This window comes from Loxodonta africana, chromosome 16, assembly GCF_030014295.1.
Source record: "Loxodonta africana isolate mLoxAfr1 chromosome 16, mLoxAfr1.hap2, whole genome shotgun sequence".
Classification (NCBI taxonomy): domain Eukaryota; kingdom Metazoa; phylum Chordata; class Mammalia; order Proboscidea; family Elephantidae; genus Loxodonta; species Loxodonta africana.
This window is the reverse complement of record NC_087357.1, coordinates 60,381,987-60,389,550: the sequence shown is the minus strand read 5'-3', so window position 1 is coordinate 60,389,550 and position 7,564 is coordinate 60,381,987. Positions and strand designations below refer to the sequence as shown.

General features: G+C 37.8%; 1 non-coding gene across 1 annotated transcript; it reads right to left on the bottom strand.

The window, feature by feature from the left end:
• Positions 1–4,035: 4,035 nt before the first annotated feature.
• LOC111750372 (U6 spliceosomal RNA) lies at positions 4,036–4,143 on the bottom strand. The gene has a single exon (XR_002785516.1). It is a non-coding gene; the product is annotated as a U6 spliceosomal RNA (small nuclear RNA).
• Positions 4,144–7,564: the final 3,421 nt, after the last annotated feature.

The window sequence follows — 7,564 nt, the reverse complement described above, 5'->3', positions numbered from 1 at the left end:
TGAAACATGTCTTTTACCAATGGGTTACTTAGAAACACATTATTTAATTGTCAATTGTTTGGCAATCTTTCAGTTACCTTTCCACTATTTATTTTTTGTTTGATTTCAATATAGTGAGAGAATATAATTTGTATGATTTCACTATGTTTCAACTTTTTAACGTTTGTTTTCTGAGTCATGATATGGTCTGTCTTGGTGAATGTTTCATAGGTACTTGAGAAGAATGTGTATTCTGCTATTATTGAGTGGTAGAAGGTAGAGTGTTCCATAAATATCAATCAGTTACAGTTGGTCAGTTGGTTTTGTTTATTGTTTTTATAAACTTTTAATTTTCTCTCTACTTGTTCTGTTATTAGGGAGGAGTTTTGACCTCTACCATTGTAATTGTGGATTTGAAAATTTCTCATTTCAGTGCTGTTAGTTTTTATTTCATGTGTCTCAAAGTTCTGTCATTAGACATTCGACAGCAATGGGTTTGCTTGTTTTTTTGACTGTTATATGCACATTTAGAGTTATGTCTTCTTGATGAATTGACACTTCTATTGTTATTAACACATTGATTCATGATAATTTTCCTTGCTTTGAGGTATGCTTTGTCTGGACATTAATATAACCACACCAGGTATATTTTGATTAGTGTTGCATGGCATACCTTTTCCATTCTTTTACTTTTAACCTACCTGTATCACTATGGCTATGGAGCCATGGTGGCAAAGTGGTTAAGAGCTCAGTTACTGACCAAAAAGTGGGCAATTGTAATCCACCAGGTGCTCCTTAGAAACACTTTGGGACAGTTCTACTCTGTCCTATAGGGTCACTATGGGTCAGAATCTACTCCACAGCAATTTTTTTTTTTTTTTTCCATATCACTCTATTTAAAATGAGATGCTTATACACAGCATATATTTAGACTTCTTTTTTTTTCTTTTTTCTATTAGTCTCTTTTTATTGGTGTGTTCAGACCACTTGCATCTAATGTGATTGTCGATTGTTTGGGTTTAGGTATATCATTTTTTTTGCTGTTTCCTGTTCTTTGCTTTTTGTTCTTCTTTTTCCCTTTCCTCCTTTCTTTGGAATACAGCCAATTCTTTTTATTTCCAGATTCCATATTTGCAAGTTCGCCTACTTGCTAAAATTTATTTTTAACCCCCAAATCAGTACTTTCGGGATTTTTTGGTCACTTGTGGACATACACATGTTCACCAAGGTGAAAAATTGGAGTTGCTGGACACAAGTTCATTCACAGTTGAGGTCAAGCAAGTCTGGTTTTGTATTCTTATTCACTAATTCAGTGTTTGCAATGACTGTAGAACATAGCTACCACAAATAGCAAGAACTGACTGTACTAGAATTTTTTTATCATTCCATTTTAATTTATCTATTAAGCTTTTGATTATATTTCCCTGTATTATTTTTGTTGTTGTTGCTGCTTCAGAGATTAGAATATACATACTTAACTTTTCACAGTCTGCTTAGAATTAGTATTTTACTACTTAGGTAGAATGTAGAAACCTTATTACTATATAGGCCTCTTTATCTTCCCTTCTTAATGATGTTGTTGTCATATATATTACTTCTACATACATTGAAAACCCCTCAGACAATACTATAACTTTTGTTTTCAATTGCCATACATATTTTAAAGAACTTCAGAAAGAATAGTCTATTGTATTTGTTAGATTTTTAGAATTTCTATTGTTCTTTCATTCTTTATCTTCCAAGTTTCCCTGGGATATCAGTTTCCCTCCACTGAATAACTTCCTTCAGCATTTTTATTAAAGCAGATCTGCTTCTGGCAAATTCCCTTGGTTTTCCTATACTGAGAGTGCTATTTTACCGTAATTCTTGACAGTGAAATATTCACTGGATATAGAATAATTCCACCAGATTTAGAGTTTTGAGTAGACGGTTCTTTCTTATTCCCAACAATTTAAAACTGTTATATCACTTCCTTCTGGCCTCCATGGTTTCTAGTGAGAAATCTGAAATCATTCGAATTCTTGTTCCTGCATAGGAAATGCTTTGTTTTTCTCTAGCTATTTTCAGGATTTTTCTTTGTCTTCAGTTTTCAGCAGTTTGTTTATACTGCTTGGACACAAATTTCTTCGAGTTTATTCTGTTGAGGTTTGCTTAGCTTCCTGAATTCAAAATATTATGCCTTTTGCCAGATTTAGGATCTTTTCAGCCATTATTCTATAAATTAATTTTTCTGCTCCATGTTCTTTTTTCTCTCCCTCGGAGACTCCAATGACATCAATATTAGACATTTTGGTATTCTTGGCAATTCCTTGAGGCTTTGTTCATTACTTTTATTTTTATTTTTTTTTTAAGGTTGAATCATTTCCATTGATTGATTGATTTTTTTTCTTTTTTATTATTGCACTTTAGGTGAAAGTTTATGGCTCAAACTAATATCTCATACAAAAAATTTATACACATATTGTTATGTGATATTAGTTGCAATCCCCATAACGTGACAGCACACTTCCCCTTTCCACTCTGGGTTTCCTATGTCCCCCCAACCAACTCCTGTCCCTTCCTGCCTTCTCATCCCACCTCCAGACAGGAGCTTCCCATCTGGTCTTGTGTATCTGCTTGAACTAAGAACCTCACTCTTCACGAGTATTATTTTATGTTTTATTGTCCAGTCTATTCTTTTTCTGAAGAGTGGGCTTTCAGAATGGTTTTAGTCCTGGGTTAAGAAACCATCCAGTGGCCATGGCTTCTGGAGTTCCTCCAGTCTCAGTCAGACCGTTAAGCCTGGTCTGTTTATGTGAATTTGAGTTCTGTTCTACACTTTTCTCCCACTCTGTCAGGGTGGTCATTGGTGGTAGCTGGCCCCATCTAGTTCTTCCAGTCTCAGGTTGATGGAGTCTCTGGTTTATGTGGTCCTTTTGTCTCTTGGGCTAATATTTTCCTTGTGTCTTTGGTGTTCTTCATTCTCCTTTGCTCCATGTGGGTTGGGACCAATTGATGAATCTTAGATGGATGCTCAGAAGCTTTTAAGACCCCAGATGCCACTCACCAAAGTGGGATGCAGAACATTTTCTTAGTAAACTTTATTATGCCAATTGATCTAGATGTCCCTCAAAACCATGGTTCCCAGACCCTCGTCCCTGTACTCTGTCCCTCGAAGTGTTTGGCTGTGTTCAGGAAACATTTTAGCTTTTAGTTTAGTCCAGTTGTGCTGACTTCCCCTGTATTGTGTGTTGTCTTTCCCTTCACCTAAGATGATTCTTGCCTTTCAGCTAGTTAGTGAGTTCCCCTCTCTCTCCCTCCCCACCCTCACAACCATCAAAGAATGTTTTCTTCTGTGTTTAAACATTTTCTTGAGTTCTTATAATAGTAGTCTCATCCAATTATTTGTCCTTTTGCGACTGACTAATTTCATTCTGCATAATGCCTTCCAAATTGATCCATGTCGTGAGGTGTTTCTCAGATTCATTATTGTTCTTTATTGTTGCATAGTATTCCGTTGTGTGTATGTGCCATAATTTGTTCATTCATTCGTCTGTTAATGGGCACCTAGGCTGTTTCCATCTTTTTGCTATTGTGAATGGTGCTGCAATGAACATAGGTGTGCATATGTCTATTCATGTGATGACTTTTATTTCTCTAGGATATATTCCAAGGACTGGGATTGCTGGATCATATGGTGCTTCTATTTCTAGCTTCTTAAGGAATTGCCAAATCGATTTCCAAAGTGGTTGTATCATTTTACGTTCCCACCAGGACTGCATAAGTGTTTCACTGTCTTCACAACCTCTCCAACATTTATTTTTTTGTGTTTTTTGGATTATTGCTCACCTTGTTGGGGTGAGATGGTATTTCATTGTAGTTTTGATTTGTATTTCTCTAATGGTTAATGATCGTGAACATTTCCTCATATATCTGTTAGTCATCTGAATGTCTTCTTTGGTGAATTGTCTGTTCATATCCTTTCCCCTTTTTTTAATTGAGTTATTGGTCTTTCTGTTGTTGAGGTGTTACAGTATCTTGTAGATTTTAGAGATTAGACCCTTATCAGATATGTCAAAAAATGTAGAACACTTCATGAATTTGTGTGTCATCCTTGCATGGGGGCCATGCTAATCTTCTCTGTATCCCTCCAATTTTAAGTATATGTACTGCAGAATCAAACACTCCACTGATTTATTTTCAAGTTCACTGAGACTTCTGTCATCTCCATTCTGCTACTGAGTCCATGTAGTGAATTTTTAATTTCAGATATTGTATTTTTCAGCACCAAAATTTCCATTTGGTGGTACTTCATTTCTTAAATTTCTTTGCTGACACCTTTCCATTTGTTTCAAGTGCATTTACCCTTACATCTTGAAGATAATTCCAATATCTGTGTCATCTAAGAGTTGGCATCTGGTGCTTGTCTTCCATCTGAATTGAAATTTCCCTGGTGTTTTGGATGTCAAGAAATTTTCGATTTAATCCTGGATATTTTGAATATTCTTATAAGATTCTGAATCTTGTTTAATCCTGAGGGAAATGATTTTGCTTTGTTTTGTTTTGTTTTAGCAGGCACTTGTCCAGGCTAGGTTCAGGCTACAAGCTCTCGTTTCGCCTTCTGTGGGTTGTGTTTTCAATGTCAGTTCAATTTCAAATCATCCCCACATGTGCACCACCCAGTGGCCATGTTGGGACTTGGCAGGTGGTCTACCCTGTAGCCTAGTCCTCAAAGGTTATGGTATGCTCAGATCCATACTTGTATACTTCAGCGGTAAGCCCAGGCATTCAAACACACATTATGGGATTGCTCTTTTAATCTCCCTCCTTTCTGAAATCTCACCAATACATTCTGGATCCCTGGGGGCCTTCTGATGCCTTCAGTCAGAAAGTTAAACCTTTATTTTTCCACTCTGCAACAGGCTTCTTGTGCAAGGACAGAGAGAGAAAAAAAGCAACAGGAATTCACCCCATGCTTTTAGATCCACAACTTCTAGGTTTGAGAGAAAGGTTTCTCTCCCAGTTTTAGGCTTACACCCAGCTATCACTGCCATCACTGTACCACTGCCACCACTTTATTGCCTGGGAGCTGGGGTGGGGAAAAAAAATGGGTAAAACCCAGGATGTCTCCCTCTACACTCTGATCCATAGGGTATTGAGAGTCTCTGCCCCTAAAATCAGAAAGCTACAGCTTCTCTTGGATGTCCTTCTTATAGCAGCTAGTGTGTACTTTCAGATTTTGGGCTGCCTTTGAGTCCAGGCTGGGTGACACTGGAGGAAAAAAAAAAATGGTCCAGTCACCAATGGTTTGGTAGAACTTCAGATTCATGTTTCATTCCCCAGCCTGCTGGCTACTATTTAGTTTCTCAGTCTTCACACAGTTATTCTATGTACTCAGTCCAGGCTTTATAATTGCATTCAGCAGAAGAAATGGAGTGGAGTGAGCTTATTACATCTTGGAACTGGAACCCTAAGCTTCTTTTAAAGTTATTCTCAGTTACTCTATTATTTTCATTTCATGTGGAGTGAATTTGTTGATTTCATTCACCCAGTTGTTGACTTCATTAACTCTTCTTAGTTTTCCTACAGGCTATGGATGAAAATAATCTTGGGGTCAATTCTTCCACTTATTGCGTGCCCTTAAGTAAGTTACTTATTTAAGCTCTCTGAATCAGAACTGTTATCCGTAAGGTAAGGACACAGTTATCAGAGGTATAAATTACTAATTGGTTAGATGGATATTGCAGTAGTCTTGTCAAGAAATAACGATGGCTCAGAAGGAGTAGTGGTGGTGATAGAGCCTCTTCTGTTTCTCTTCATTCCATATTCATAGTCTATTCATCCTGACGTTCAAGATGAATGGGAGGGTGTGGTCAAACAAAAGAGAGATACTGTTTCAGTTCTTTTTTTCTTGCTGCCTCAAAACCAACCTCTATCTTTGTTAAATTTTAGTATGAGGAACTGAGTTTGTTTATTCTAGAGAAGAGGAAGGTCAGGGGTGAGGTAGAGGAGAGCTGGGAACGAAATAGCTGTGCCCAAGATGTTAAAGGACTATCTTATGGTAGAAATACTAAATGTATTATAAGCAAGCAAGAAGGCACAAAACACTAAAAGGAAGACATCGCAAGGAGTCAATTTACTTTAATCTCAGGATGAACTTCATAATGATTGTTGTTAGTTGCTGTTGAGTTGGCTCCAACTCATGGTGATGTCGTGTACAACAGAACAAAGCACCCCCACTATGGCACCATCCTAACTGGTGTGATCTAGTCCACTGTTATGGTTACTGTATATTTTGAGTGTCTTCCAATCTAGGGGCTCATTTTCCAGCCCTACACTGGACAATATTCTGCTATGATCCACAGGGCTTTCATTGACTAATTTTCTGAAGTGAGTCACCAGACTTTTCTTCTAGTTTGTCTTAGTCTAGAAAAAACAAATTCGTTTCCATCCAGCAGACTCTGACTCATGGTGACTGTATAGGAGAGAGTAGAACTGCCCCCATAAAGTTTCCAAGGACCAGCTGGTAGATTCAAACTGCTGACCTTTCAGTTAGCAGTTGGTCACTTTAACAACTGTGCCACCAGGGCTCCGCTGAAATCTGCTACCATGGTGACTCTGCTGGTATGTGAAATACCAGTGGCATAGCCTCCAGCATCATAGCAACAGGCAAACCACCACACTATGGCAAACTGACAGGTGGGTCTTAGTTATGACCAAAGCTGTCTAAAAACGGTATGGAGCCTTGTTGGTACAGTGGTTAAGCATGGCAGAGTGCTGGTCACTGGAGGTAGCCAATCAAATGGCTCTTTATGTTCCTTCTAGATTTAAGAATGATCATTAACTTGCCATTTAGTGAGTACATATTAGCTCCACTTTTGGTACTAGGAGGTGCCAAGACTTAAACCTTGTGCAGAGGATGATGCTGTGAAAATAGATACATTTTATTATCCTTCCCCCCAAAACTATCTTTGTTCTTTTCATTTTGTTATTTCAAGCAGACCTTATAAAGACATGGAATTAGCCTAAATCAGTGGCAGCCATTTTGCCTGGGATTGTCCTTCCACCCTCAATTTTCTTAAAGCATAATTTGTTAGTGCTCTCCAAAATGCCAAGCCCTGTGCTAAGTACTCTTTATGCATTATCTCATTATATTACAAAGACAACTCTTTGAGAAACTATTATTGTTATCATCATTTTGCAGATGAAAAAGACAAGACTGGAGATGTAGTAATTTACCTGAGTTCACATGACTAGTAGGTAGGCAAAATAATGGTCCCCATCTTAATTCCCAAAATGTGTGAATGTTACCTTACATGGCAAAAGGGAGTTTGCAGATGTGATTAAATTACAGATTTTGAGATGGGGAGATTATCCTCAATTATCCAGGTGGGTCTAATATAACCACAAGGGTCCTTGTAAGAAGTAAACAGAGTCAGAGAAGGAGACGTGACAATAGAAGTAGAGTCAGAGAGAAACTTGAACATCATACAGTAGTTAAGAACTATTCCGAAAGGTTGGAATCCACCAGGTGCTCCTTAGAAACTATGGGGCAGTTCTACTCTGTCTTATAGGGTCACTATGAGTCAGAATCGACTAGATGGCA